This window comes from Panthera pardus, unplaced genomic scaffold (genome assembly GCF_024362965.1).
Source record: "Panthera pardus isolate Hobbes unplaced genomic scaffold, ASM2436296v1 HiC_scaffold_13, whole genome shotgun sequence".
NCBI lineage: Eukaryota > Metazoa > Chordata > Mammalia > Carnivora > Felidae > Panthera > Panthera pardus.
The window spans coordinates 162926746-162941823 of record NW_026526688.1 but is presented as its reverse complement, the minus strand read 5'-3'; the positions used below and the strand labels follow the sequence as shown (position 1 = coordinate 162941823).

Here is a 15078-nt window from a genome sequence, read left to right as displayed (position 1 = left end):
TTGGTGGGTTCAAGCCCCACGTTGGGCTCTGTGCTGACAGCTCAGAGCCTGGAGTCTGCTTCGGATTCTGTGTCTCCCTGTCTCTCTCTGCCCCTTCCCCGCTCATGCTCTGTCTCTATCTCTCAAAAAAATGAATAAACGTTAAAAAAAAAACTCATACTTTTACTGTCGGCACTCACCCCCTATAAGTCAGGCTACTAAGTCAAGAAGCAGGGGTGATTATTATTTAGGAATTAACATTCCTTTCTAAGGATAACTCCCCTGTAAACGCTCTCAGAAGGGCATTTGAAAGTGAAAACTCAGTTTTCATATCCAGAAGTCCATTTTCTTTCCCCTCTCACAGCCCAGCAAAGCACAGCGGTGTTTCCTCGGCCACATTACCCTCTTCTGTGATAGCTTGATGAGGCAAAGAGCATAAATGGAAGTTCATTTGCTGCTTTGACTGCTAGAGAACCATTAAAAGACCTTTAAAAGCATCACTCATCTGTTAAGTGAAAGAAAACTCATCATTAAGTTAAGGGAAGACAACTCTTCCCACTCAGGAGTTTTGGGCGTAAAATGCACTAGATAATGAAAAGAGTGAAGCAAAAGTGTTCGTGCTTTGTTGTAGCTCTTTTTCTAGAGCACACGGAGAGCCGCCTTAGAATATACACAACGGACTTGCCTCTTGGTCACCAAAAAGACGATAGCTTCAGATTAAGAATTAAAAATCCCTGAACCAAAAAGTACTCTAATTATCTGGGCACACTTGTAAATTTTGAGCTCAATACTGTAAAGATGCGTGCAGTACTTTAATTCTGAAAGGCTCTCTGGCACTCATTGCCTTTCCAGCCACATTTGGCGGCTTCGCTCACTCGGGGCGGCTAATTAACACCCACAGCACAATTCTCTTGGCCAGGATTCCTTCAAATGCCTATCTCCAAGCCACCAGACATCAGCTAGGATGTTAACCTAGGCTCTTTTGAGCAATTCCATAATACCTCCAACTTTGTTTTTTTAAAAATCTCAGCCAATGACCTACCGGTTGCTTTTATGGCATCCAGTGCCATGAAAGCCAAGTTCTAAGGACACGAGCAGAGTTTCGCAGAATGTGCTCTGGTAATACCCTCATCGGGATCCACCAGTGTGTTCAAATCTGCAGAATCCGGGCCCCCTCTCAAGTCTACTAAGTGAGACTTTCTGCTGCTGCTGGGGCCTAGATTTCTGCTCCTTAAAGCAAGAGTGCCCGGTGGTTCTTCCACACACAATTTGACAACGAGACTTTCCAGAATGGAGGTGGCTCTTCAAGTTTATGAGAAGAACAGAGGGTAGAGAAACAAGTGAACCGGTATCAAGAGGAGGCAGTCAGCCAGCTGGCCGAACACTCTGCAAGACAACTGGCCTGGTTTCTAGAAAAATCCAAAGGCATAGCCACCGGCTGGTAAATACATTTTATTTGTTTGTTTGTTTGTTTATTTATTTATTTATTTATTTATTTTTATTTTTATTTTTTAATATATGAAATTTATTGTCAAATTGGTTTCCATACAACATGGTAAATACATTTGAAAATGCCGTATATCCAATCAACGCAGCCATCGGTAGGGATGAAGGAGTCCAGCACTGCCTAGCGGTACTCCTGTCTGTTGGGCCTTGAAAACATCAGGCTAAGTAAAAAAAGCTAGACACCAAAGACCACAAGTTGTGTAATTCCATATACGAGATGTCCGACATAGATCCATAGAGACAGAAAGTAGATTAGTGGTTGCCAGAAGATACGGGGAGGGAGACTGGGGAGTGGCTGCTAATGGATCAGTCTCTTTTTTGGAGTGCTAAAAATGTCCTGGAATCAAATAATGCTGATGATTGCCCACGTCTATGAATATACTAAAACCCACTGAATTGTGCACCTTAAAGGGATAAATTTTATTGTATCTGAGTTATGTCTCAAAAACCGTTCGATAGAAAAGCCGAAGTTGATAAAGCTGGTTCCTATATCAGGACCCACAGAACGGAAGCCACCCCAGGGGCCTGGCCCTCCTCATGAATCAAAACCTAGGTCAACCTGCACTTACAGGAAGCACCTGTCAAAGAAACCTAACGTAAACGGCCACTCTAGTCATCACCCTCCAACTCGGGCTCAGTGAGCTTACCTTATCCTACAAAATAGGACCTGCTAGTCTTATTTAAAATCTCTGACTTCCTAGCCACTCATGCCCTGTTTCTGTTGCCCTTTCTAAGGCTCTATAAAACTCACTTTTGCCCAAAATCCTTTGGGAAGAGTGCCCCACTCTTGTACTCCCCCAAACCATGGACTGTGTTCCCTTGAACAAAGGACATCAAACTTGTTACTAAATTGTTTTGATTTTGGGGCACCTGGGTGGCTCCGTTGGTTGAGCGGCCGACTTTGGCTCAGGTCATGATCTCACAGTCCATGAGTTCAAGCCCCGCGTCGGGCTCTGTGCTGACAGCTCGGAGCCTGGAGCCTGCTTCTATTTCTGTGTCTCCCTCTCTCTCTGCCCCTCCCCCATTTGCACTCTGTCTCTCTCTGCCTTTCAAAAATGAATAAATGTTAAAAAAAAGTTAGAAAAAATAAATTGTTTTGATTTTGTCATTTGACAAAGGTGCTGTGGAAAAAAAGGGCATTTTTTTTTCTTGACTAAAGGAGGCTTAAAAGAAACAAAATATAACCAAATACAGTGAGTGGACCTTGTTTGGATCTTGATCCAAACAAATTGTAAAATAGACAATTTTAGGCAATGGGGAAAGTTGAATATAGTTTGGAATTATTGTTTATTTTCTTAGCAATCATACTGGTATTGTTAGGTATGATTATGTCTTTTCTTTTGAGATGAATACTGAAATAGTTAGGGGTGAAATAACATGATATCTGGGTTTTCTTTAAAATAATTTTGCAAATTAGCCTGCAAAATGAATGGTTTTAGTTGATAGTTGTTGACTGAAAAATAAATACACAGGGGTGTGTTGAATTTTATTTTTGTGCATAGTTGGATATTTTCTTTTTTTAAATTTTTTTAATGTTTATTTATTTTTGAGAGAGAGAGAGAGCACACAAGGGGGGGGGGGCAGGGGCAGAGGGAGAAGGAGACACAGAATCTGAAACAGGCTCCGGCTCCAAGCTGTCAGCACAGAACCCGTCTTGGGGCTCAAACCCACGAGCTGTGAGATCATGACCTGAGCCAAAGTGGGACGCTCAACTGACTGAGCCACCCAGGCACCCCTGGATATTTTCACGATAAAAAGTTAAGAATAAAGGAACTTGGGGTTTCTTGATTATCTTCACTTTTTTTGATTCCAAAACTTTCAGTTGTAGGATTACACACTACAGTGTCAGGATGAGATTAAAGGGAAAATATTAGAGGTAAGTCTTTAGTTTTGAACTTTCCAGCAAGGAAAGGCCAAAGGGAGAATTTGAATACCTCCTTGAATTCAGAGAAATGAATGGACAAAATAGAAAGGCACTGGGCTCAAAGTTCTCTGGTCATTTTAAAAAAGAAAACACCTATTCACATTCCTCCCAAGCCTCTTGAAGTTCTAAGAGGATGAAATTATTGTTAACTATTCAGTTGATACTTTAAGCAACGAGTTAATTTCACATGAAAATCAATTTGTGTCTAATTGGTTGGGCTCCACATTTTATTGTGTAAGACTTCCTGTGGTGATCGATTGCTTCAGAACTGAATTTTACTCTTACAGTCTTACTAGAGACATTTACGTGCCTCAAAGATCTGCCTGCCACTGTATACACACACACACACACACGCGCATATATGACTTAATATTATATAAAATTATATATGTATATGTATATAACTTAAGGCTGGCTTTTGACCAGGGAATTCACCCAGATTATCGTATCTTTCGTATGGGAGCGTACCATGTGTCTTCAGCCCCTGATTTCAGTGTGCCAGGGGAGGGTGGCCTATGTGCTTCGTAATCAAAATCCCAGATTCTTCTCCAATGTCATCTGGCCTGACTGATAACCCTCTTGCCACGTGTTAATTAGGCTTTGGAAAAAAACATCGACTAGGAAATACTCTACCTGGACACCAAAAATCTTGGACATGTGTAAGTTTGAGAGCTCATAAACATTCTTTTCAGGTTATTGATACTGAGGAGGCTGGTTCCAGTGCCCTCTTTATGAAGAGCCATGGAGGAAATTGTTTCAGGAATATTTGTGTTTCTCTTGAGTGAATGGTTTCTATTTTCTGATTTTTGCATCAACTGCCAGGCAGTGCAGAGCAAAATTTTTGGCCTTTTTCCAGCAAAGTGTACAGAGCCTCATGGGTATATTTTGTGTGCTAGACCCCCCACTCCGATTTCCTCACTTTTTTTTTTCCTTTTTAAATCTCATTGCAATGTATTCTTGTAAACTTACAGCCAAGTCCTCTTTGGACTAACATGGGGGTATAAACAAGAAAGAAAGAAGGAATAAATTACAAATAAGCAAATACAAAAACAAATACAAAAAATATTACAAATAACTACAAATTGTTTTCAAGTACTTGGGTAACACCATTTCACTTTTTAACTTGTACTACTGCCTTCTTCCTTTATATATGGATGTCTGGCTCCCTTCTGACATTTATCACCTGTGAACAGAGCTGGGGTTTACCACAAATGTCACGAATGTAGGGGCACCTGGGTGGTGCAGTTGGTTAAGCATCTGACTTCGGCTCAGGTCGTGATCTCGAGGTTCCTGAGTTCGAGCCCCACGTCAGACTCTGTGCTGACAGCTCAGAGCCTGGAGCCTGCTTCAAGATTCTGTGTGTGTGTCTCTCTCTCTGCCCCTCCCTCACTCACTCTGTCCCTCTCCCTCTCTCTCTCAAAAATAAATAAGCATAAAAAAAAAAAAGAATGGAGAGAGAGCAAGACTCAGAGGGCTTTCTATATATTATTAGGACTTTCCTACATTGGGAAACCAAAAGCATGCCTTACAGAGATGGTTTGAGAGTAATGTGTGTGTGTGTGTGTGCACGCACGTGCATGCAAGACGAGTGTGTGAGGTATGTTCCATCCCAAACGGCGGAGAAAAGCAGTGTCAGACTGTTCCCCAATCATTCCCAGCAGCTTTTTTTATCCAGAGGGCTTGGTGGCTGTTCAGAGAGTATAGGCAGTTGACCATTTTTATGCTTGAGGTTGTGGCTGTCAGGGAACCTTTCTGCAGGTTGACTCATCTTCTCGGAGCCTCTAAAACCAATCTCATTTTGTGTAGGAGAGATTCCTGGAGCTCAAAACCAAGCTTCTCCACACCTGCCCTCCAAACTTGGCTGAGACCTTCTGCCCAGTTCCGGTAACTGGGTCCACCTTCTAGTGACCCATCTGGTCACTTGGAGACCTGCCCGTTCTTACCAAATTCTTCCTAGAGCCAGGGTCACGTGGTCAATCTCAGCGTGGTGACCCAGTGTGCTCTCTCCCACCAGTTCTGGAGTCAGGCAGAGAGAGCACTGCAGCAGGAATCCCAAAGCTAGAAACCAGTTCCCGCCTCTACTTGCGTTTCAACACACAGTTGGTTCATCTTCTGGGGCAAGTGATCACCTGTCTGGGTCGCGGTTTCCACATGTATAAAATGAAACCATCACATTACCTATTTCTCGGTGTTAGCATGAGGATTCAAGGAGACCACATATATCAAAAACCTAGAACAGTGCCCGACACATAATAATAAGTGTGCAATAAAAGCTGGCCATTATTCTGCTGATTCAGCAAGAAGGCCTTGCGGTACGAACACAGAATTTTCTCCCTAGCTGTGCCGGGCTAGGGATGTTGTTGAAGGAGAGCCACAGCTTACCTTTTCTCATGCGTCCGAGCAACACAGGCCGGTTTAGAATGAAGCTGCTAAAGTTTAGGTTCCAGGCTTGGGAGGGGCCCTACGATGTGTTCGCATGTTTGAGTATTTTTGTTCAATGCCTAAGAGTAGGATGTTTTTGCCTTCTTTTCCTTAAGAAGAACCACTCAAATTGTCTCATTGTCAGGCCTCCTAAAGTCTGGCTCCATCTGGTACCCAAGTCATATTATATCTCTGGAGCCACCACGATATGGCCAGATGGGTGCTGACAGCAGGGAAATTGATAAATGGGTATAGACTCATAAATATGATCGTACACGTTAAAAAGGCTGACTTTAAATGGTGTCATTCGCTTAGATGAGACACCTTTGCTCCAAAACAAAGACTATAAATTTTCTTCTAATCTGTCTTTAGAATTGAATGAATGTTTGCATCATACCCTAAATAGGTAGCTCTCTAGTCTAAAAAATGCCACCTCATCTTGCTGCTTAATCAAATTTCACAATATTCTCTGACTTTGCAGATTAATTGCTGTGCAGAGTGTTTTGGCCCCAGGCTATGTTGCCTCCTCTGTTTGCGCTGATGGCTTTTTGTGGCCCTACTCTATAACTGGACCCCATTGATTTCCACAGCTGATCCCACTAAGCCTTGCAGAAATTGCCTCCCACTGCTCAGCAAACACATTTTGCCACGAATTTAAAATAACCTCTATAGGTAACTGTCACACTGTTTCCAGTGAAGAAAACATCGCCAAAACTTAGAAAAGAATGGAATGCAATATACAAAAACACCGGTTCTTAATAGAGCAAATCTGTGATGCTTCGGGCCAGCTAAGATGCCACCCAAGGTGCCCAAATGCCTCCACAGATACCTGTAATGAGTCTAGGTGACCCTCTCGGGACACTTGACCCCGCTTTGAGGCTGCAGCCATAGAGAGGAACCCGGGCAGGGGATGCAGTGATTGTCTTTATCCTGTTAGGATCATGTCTATTGGGGCACAAGGGTAGACATGAGACAGAACAGCAAATGCGTCGCAAGGGAGACCATGATGTTTTCTTCATCTGATTTCAGTGAGTGGTTGCCCTGCTGCTCCCAGCCATTAATCAAATGAGCGTCTCTAACTGTGGAAGGTGTCAGCTGTCCTTTTGAAAAGCACTATACAGGTGTCCCTTCACCAACACAGGTTTGGCCTGCCCAGGGCTGCCTCTGTGTGGACTTTTAAGATAAATACAGTATGATGCTGTTAACGTATTTCTCTTCCTGACGATTTTCTTAGTAACATTTTTCTCTAGCTTTATTTTAAGAATACAGTATAGGGGCGCCTGGGTGGCTCAGTCGGTTAAGCGGCCGACTTCGGCTCAGGTCATGATCTCACAGTCAGTGAGTTCAAGCCCCGCATCGGGCTCTGTGCTGACAGCTCAGAGCCTGGAGCCTGTTTCAGATTCTGTGTCTCCCTCTCTCTGACCCTCCCCCGTTCATGCTCTGTCTCTGTCTCAAAAATAAATAAACGTTAAAAAAAAAAATTAAAAAAAAAAAGAATACAGTATATTTAAACCTATAGTATACAGGATTGTGTTAATTGACTATGTTATCCGTAAGACTTCCAGTCAACAGTAGGCTATTAGTAGTTAAGTTTTGGAAGAGTCAAAAGTTATATGCAGATTTTTGACCATGCTGGGGTCAGTGCGTCTAACCCCCACATCGTTCAAGGTTCCACTGTACTCTATTCTGATATCACGTTCATACAGGTGTCTACAGAAGGGTAAAATAGGCTTTCTTTTATTTTCTGTAATGAAAATGATTATTTTATTTTTAAACAATTTTTTAATATTTATTTTTGAGAGAGAAGGAGAGAGAGAGAGGGAGATCGAGTGGGGGAGGGGCAGAAAGAGAAAGAGAGAGAGAGAGAGAGAGAGAGAGAGAGAGAATCGCAAGCAGGCTTCACTCTGCCAGCACAGAGCCCAGGACTCAGACTCAAGAACCATGAGATCACGACCTGAGCCAAAACCAAGAGTCAGATGCTCAACCGACTGAGCCACCCAGGCACCCCCTGATTATTATTTTATTTTCTGATTACAAATAATATATACTCATTGTAAAGAATTTGAATGACACCTCAGAAATATTTGAAAGCAAAAAATTACGTGAAATCCCACCATCTTGAGAGAAGCACTACCAACAGTAACCATCTTTTCATGTAGACACACGGACTATATATAATATGTGTATATACGAGCATAGATACAGATACATAGATACTTGGGATTACAAGACACATGTAGTTTTATCATAGACATTTTCTCTCTCCTTCTCACTCCTTCCCACCACTCTCTGTCCTCCAGAAAACCATACTAAGAATAGGTTGTGCTTGCAGATGATGAGTCTTGAGGGACAAATAGGAATCAAGGAACAAAGGAGGAGATGTGATGGGCAGTCCAGACAAAACGGCATGTGCAAAGGCAAGGAAGCAAGAGCTCTTAGAGCAGTGCTTCCTGAAAACTTCAATGTGCATATAAATTACATTGGTTGAAATGCAGATTATGAATCGGCAGATCAGGGATCAGGCCTGAGATCCTTTTCTTTTGTTTGTTTGTTTTTTTGAGAGCCTTTACTGCTGACAAGATTTCAGGTGATGTCCACGCTGCTGGACATCTTTGAGATATAAATTGCTGTGCTATGCAATATGGTATCTACCAGTCACACATGACTATTTAAATTTAAATTAGGGGCGCCTGGGTGGCTCAGTCGGTTAAGCGTCTGACTTCAGCTCAGGTCATGATCTCAAGGTTTGTGGGCTCCAGCCTTGCATTGGGCTCTGCTGACAGCCTGAAGCCTTCAGATTCTGTCTCCCTCTCTCTCTGCCCCTCCCCCACGGGCTCTCTGTCTCTGTCTCTCAAAAATAAATAAACGTTAAAAAAAACTCAAATTAGTTAAAAGTAGGGGCGCCTGGGTGGTCCGTTAAGCATCTGACTTTGGCCCAGGTCACGATCTCATGGTTTGTGAGTTCCAGGCCCGCATTGGGCTCTCTGCTGACAGTGCAGAGCCTGATTCGCACCCTCTGACCGCCTCTCTCTCTGCGCCTGGCCCGCTCACACAGTTGCATGCTTTCTCTCTCTTGAAACATAAACAAAAACATTTAAAAATAAATTAGTTAAAAGTAAATAAAAATTTAAAATCATTCCTTTGTTGTACTAGTCACATTTCAAGGACTGACTAGCCACTTGTGGCTGCCATAATGGACAGCACAGTTACAGAACATTTCCATTATCACAGAGAGTTGTATGGAACAGTGCTGGACAGAACATTCAGGGAAATACAGATAGTTCAGTATGGCTGGATAATAACAGGTGTGTGGGATGGGGGGAGGTCGAAAGATAGGGCATTGGTCTTGATCCTGGTGGCAGTGTGGAGCCATTTAAGGATTTCCAATGGAGATGATAGCAGTGTGGGCATTATACTGGGGGAGGGAAGACTGGAGGGAGGGAGGCTGAATGGAGGCTGCCGCAGTGGGCCAGAAAGCAGATGATGTAAGCTAGAACTAAAGTTTAACAGGGAGTGGGTACAAGAGGGGAGACTCAAGGGATGATCCATAGAGAGAACTGACCGAATGAAAGGAGGTGAGGAAGCAGGGTGCTGAGAATTGGAGAGGAGGCAGAAAGAGGAAGTCATCTGGGCTGAATCCTGGACCGCGGGGGCTAAGGAAGTGTTATTCATCAAGAGGACGCAAAAGTGTGGGGTTGGAAGAAGAGAATGAACTGCTTGAGACAAGCTGATCTGTGGTGTCTCTGGGTCCACCGGATGAGGATGTGTGCAGGGCTTGTGGGTATTTGGTACCTGAAGCTGGGGAGAGCAGTCTTGGCTGAGGGATCACCTCTGCATGGGTGGGGGGGGGGGGGTGAGGGGGGAAGCAGGCAGGCTGGGAGCCCGGCATGGGGATCCTAGCTCTGCCAAAGTTGTGCAGTCTAGGAAAATCACTCAAGCTTTCTTGGTCTCCGTTTATGATCTCTAAAGTGATGATAATGATATTTTTATGTAAAAGACTAAACACTATGACTGGTTCATAAGCTCATTCAGTGATACTAATAATATTCTCATTATCTCCCTTGCAGAATTGTCTTATGAATTAGAGATGGCATGTATAAAGTGTCTGATACTCAATTAATGAGTTGTATTACTATCATTCCTGGGAGGTGGGTCAGCAAGAGCAAACAGCGAAAAGGCAAGAGAGTTGAGAGAGAATGTCGCCGGAAAGGGTAGGACAAAAGAGGGAGGAGGAAGGTGTAGGAGGAAAAGCAGGGAAGAGTGGAGACTTAGAAATCAGAGGGAAGAAGGAATCAAGGAAGGAGTGGTCGGCTATGCCCAATGCCACAGAGAAGCTAGAGGAGATAAGGAGCATTGGATTTGGTCGCTGAGAGGTCACTGGTGACCTTGGAGAGTAGTGTCAGGGAAATTGGGAAGAGGAAAGTCAGACTATACTGACCTGAGGGCTGCATGAGGCTGAGGCTGAATAAGGCTAGAGACCTGTGTTGGTGTGGTCTTTCTGAAGGTCTCTTAGGAAGGGGAGGAGAGTGTGGTTTGGGGGACTGGGGGACATTTGATGGAGGGAAGGTTTATTCAGGTTGGGAGAGAGAGAGTATATATACATAGAGAAGCTAAGAGCCAAGCAGAAGTGAGAGAAGAGACAGGAAGGGGAAAAACCCCAAAATAATGGATAGCTTGTGAGGCTGTGGCAGGCTGGCAAGAATGCAGCCTGGAGCTCAGGGGCAGGGACTTCAGGGTGGTCTAGGGAAGATGAACCTATTTATTGAGGAGGGAGTTTGGGGAACTAGGAAGACAGCAGAAGCCCATCAGGTCTCCTGTGCCTTTCCACCTGGGTCCCTGGTCCTCTGGATCAAGCTAAGTTCTCTCAGATGGGACAGATTTCTCTCAATCAGATCTGGCAATAAAGCCAATTGGTTCCATTTTCTTTAAACCGAATTAGAAGCATTTTTAATACCACATACAGATTACCCTGAATTTATACAATGAGTTAATTTTACTCCATCGTCTCTGTATTAATTAATTTTTTTTAATAGTTGAGAAGCCATTTTTCCTCTACACAAAATGAATGATTTCGCCTTTTCCAATGAGCTGCAGTTGTCATTTGGCCAGAGTTGTGTGAAGCCTTCGGACTGAGGTGGGTTTCTCCCCGAGTTCAAGTTAAACACTCTTTGTAATGATTTCATAACCTCTTTCAGTTTTTATCACCTGGTTGGGGAGGAAGACATTCTGCACAACTACTGCCAACCCCACTAGATCGCCACTGGATTCCTACATTAGTCTCTTTATTGAGATTTTCTTTCTCTGTCCTAAGATTCTTGCCATGCAACTTGTCCACATTCACTGACATACATAATCGAAGGAAAGGTTAATGCCTCTCAGACATCCAAAAGGACTAAAACAAGAACAGGTTTGAAACCAGAGACATGTTCATAAGAATCTGAGATAAGAAAGGTAAACGCACAAGCAAACTGGTGTTCCCTCTGCCACTTTAACCCATTTTACATTGATCTTATGAATATCTGCAAAGTAGTGGCTGGCTGCCACGATATATTAATAAAATTTACTCCTTTTCTTCTCAGCAAAAGCAACTTACTGACTCTCAAACCACACCCTCCATCAGATCCTATCATTTCCACTCCTAAAAACTGCTAGAACAGCTTTCCATTGTTCTTAGCATGTAATATGCCTTCCACCAGGGCCTCAAGCTTCGTCTGGCCGGAGCCACCCTCATCTCAGACCACTCTGCTCCTACATCCTTAAGTTCCATTTACATTCTGGGCTCCCTAAACGGGTCAAGTGCTTTCCTGTTCTTCCACAAGCTGTTCTTTGTGCCTGTTGGACCCCAACCACATAGGCGGCTTATCTTGATCAGCCCATCAAATGTAGATGCTACGTTTGCCTTCCCGCCCCACCTTACACACCTGTGGAAAGGCAGTGTGGTGTTTTAAGGGGCTATACTTCCAGACTTTTTGAGTTGAAATCCCCGGTCCACCACTTACTAGCTAATTTGTCACCTTGGAAAGTTACTCAGTGTGTCTGTTTATCCACTTAAAATGTGGGGCTGATAAGATATTTTGAGGACGAAATTTGACAACGGATGGTAAACTCAGGACTGTAATACAAGTTACTTTAGCACATACTCCGATTTTATTCCGCTTGTTTGTCAAGTGTGAGTCTGTCACCTAGGGAAGGTTTATGGTGCTCCCCAACCGCTTGCTGATTGAAGTCCGCTCTTTGAACGCGGTTAACGAATGAAGGAACAGTGGTCCTTTCAGGTTTAGGAGGAGCCGCTGGGTGCGCCTGGTCAAAGAGACAAGGTCCGGCTTCTCTTTAAGCTTCCAGATTAGCAGGACAGACTCAAGACACATACTGGACTGGTGTAGTTGTAGGAAAGGGAATCTGGATCCTGGCACAGTCCTAGAGTAACCACGAACTCTCCCTAGGAGGGGCCCCTAGGAAGGCACAGCGCCTGCGAGAACCACGTCCTCCAGGGCCAAGGGGAGGCGCTAGGGCTCCGGAGCTTCCGAAAAAGATGCTCCTGCAGGCCTAGCGCATCCTCCGCCCGCGGAAGAGCGCGGAGGAGCGCGGAGGAGCCCGGAGGAGCCCGGAGGAGCCCGAAGGAGCCCGAAGGAGCCCGAAAGACCGGGGCGGGCCGAGAACCGCGGGGGCCAATGGCCGGGCCCGCCCCGCCCCCTGGCCGGAGACTTGAGGGGATTGGCTGCCCGCCTCCCGCTGTGCCGCCGACCTCGTCGCCGCGCCACCGCCGGGTTCTCTGTGCCGCACGCGAGGCGTCGGCTTCAGTCCCGCGGAGCTGAGCCGTAAGTGTCGGTGGGCATGGGGGAGGGTGCCAGGCCTCCAGGCCCGGGTGGGGCTGCGCTCGCCCGCGTCCCCTCGAGCTTTGCCCGCCCGGAGCTCCGCTGCTCCCGGCGGCCAGAACGGAGGGGTAGAGCAGCCCTCGGCGGCCCGGGGGGCGGGCGGTCCAGCCCGTCCCGGGGCCGCGCGAGGCACAGACGCCGCGCAGAGCCGCCGGGAGGCTTCCCGCGGGCAGGCCCGGGCGCCCTAACCATCTTGCGCTTTGCTCCCCCAGGGCGCAGCTGCGGCCGCTTTGCGGGGGGTTCGGGGCCCGGCCTGCCTGCGGCTGTGGGAACCCGACCTGGAGCCTGCGGAGTCGGTCTCCGACGTGTGCGGGGCTGCAGCGGCCTGACTTCCAGGCGCAGGTATGTCCCCGTCCTGGAGGGAAAAGCGAGGCGCTCGGCCCGGAGCACGTGGCCAATGGCGACCGGGGGTTCCCACGTGCTTGGTTCCAAGGCCCCCCAATTGGCTGCCCCTTCGGATAGAGGGCATGTAAGTTCCCGGCTCCCCCACCCCACGCAGGACAACTGCTTCCGGTGGGTTTTCGGACTTGGCCCCAGAAACCGCTGAGGTGCAGGGGGTGTTGTCGGGAGAGGAGAGCAGGGGTCGTAGAGAAGCCTGTAAAACCCCAGACCGCCCTTTCCTGTGCCCTTTTAAGGTTGACGCAGTGCCTTAAGAGGCTAACACAGAAGGGTAAAGTAAGTCTCCATAAAACCCGGGGACGAGACTGTAAAACTCCTCTCTGGATCCTGTCTGGAGTCACAGCAGAACCAGAGGAAATTTTTCTTGAAGTTTCAGCACCTTTGTGATATTTTTATACGGTTAATAATAGCACAGTGATAAATTTAACCTTAACCTTAGTTTTGACGATACCTTCAGAGATGCCTTTTATTTATTTATTTATTTATTTATTGACGATTATTTATTTTGAGAGAGAGAGAACATCCCAAGCAGGCTCTCCGCTGCCAGCGCAGAGCCAGAAGTGGGGCTCAAGCTCACAAATGGTGAGATCATGATCTGAGCCAAAATCTTGACCCCCATGCTTAACCAACTGAGCCGCCCAGGTGCCCCAAGGGCAGCTTATTTTTAAAGGTGAGAAACCTGGGTATTGGAACAGTGCATACAAGGCTTTTTCCTGCGCCACCTTTGAGACAAACTGAAAAGAATGTACCTCAAAATTTGCTTTCTGTTTAAAATGTAAAAGGTCATTTGAAAATTTTTCTTTTTTGTAGGTTGAAAACTACAGGCACAAGCCATGGAAGCTGGAATACTCTAATGCTGGTATTTTAACTGATTTATCCCAACTCTGCAGTTTACAACATACACATGCCTCTAATGAGGTCAAATATTCTTTCACTTGTAGCAACCATGTATCCAGTGCAGGACAGCGCTGGCAGTGAGGGCAGCACAGCAGGTGTTCGATTTCTCATCTTGTCATTTAGTTCTTACAACTTTGTGAAGGTGACGCTGTGCTCTCATTTTACAGATGAAGCAACCACAGGTTAGGTACTGACTCAAGGTCCTGTCACATGTGTAGCCCTGAACACGGATCCTCATGTAACTTTCTGGCTATGTGACCTCTTGGAAAGTTACTTCCCTCTCTTGGCATTTCATGTTGTAGTGTAACTGTAGAAATGCTGAAACAGATGAGGCCAGTTTGGTCAGGGGAGAGCACAGAGGTATTAAGAATATAAGCTCTTCATAGTATTTAGTTACATTGAACCTACAGAAGGTGCAATTTGGCACAAAGGGAGCATCTGTCAGCATGTTAGGTGGTTTTGATGAATGAGCAGAACGGCTATGAAGGGGGGATTTAAAGGGCAGGATGGTGCTAGATTGTTAGAACTGAAAGTATTGCACTGGAGTGATGGGGGAAGGTTTTGTATGGGGAGAAATGTAACTGTAGCAAGATGAACAGAGCCTGGTATCAGCTAGTTCTTCCTTCTGACCTGCCCTGATTGTCTGTAAATAGCTCATTTTCCAGTAATTTTAAATAAAGATAATTAATATTCACCTTGGAGTTTTTTTTTGTTTTGTTTTGTTTTGTTTTTTTTTGAGGGGGCAGATGGGGAGAGATTCTCAAGCACTTTCCATGCCTAGCTCGGATCTCCACGCGGGCCTTGATCCCACAGCCCTGGGCCGAAATCAAGAGTTGGATGCTGAACCCACTGAGCCACCCGGGCATCCCCACCTTGGAATCCCTCTTAATGCTTATTTCATAACACTGTTGCAGCCTTTGTATCTAAATTGCATTTTTTAATATTACCTATTACATTGTAAAACCCAGCCTTGTGATTTTTAGGTAATTTACACAACAAATGTGTTAGAAGACCAAAATTGCTAGAGGGGAAAAAGTGGGAGGGGGGATAGGAAGTACATGTATTTGCACTGACTGG

At 45.5% G+C, this 15078-nt stretch overlaps 1 long non-coding RNA gene and 1 other non-coding gene across 2 annotated transcripts; both read left to right on the top strand.

Moving 5' to 3' along the window:
- Positions 1-12948: 12948 nt before the first annotated feature.
- On the top strand, positions 12949-14695 carry LOC109275181 (uncharacterized). Its single transcript, XR_008421772.1, has 2 exons — positions 12949-13047; positions 13915-14695. It is a non-coding gene; the product is annotated as an uncharacterized LOC109275181 (long non-coding RNA).
- On the top strand, positions 13328-13449 carry LOC128776833 (small nucleolar RNA SNORA26). The gene has a single exon (XR_008421993.1). It is a non-coding gene; the product is annotated as a small nucleolar RNA SNORA26 (small nucleolar RNA).
- Positions 14696-15078: the final 383 nt, after the last annotated feature.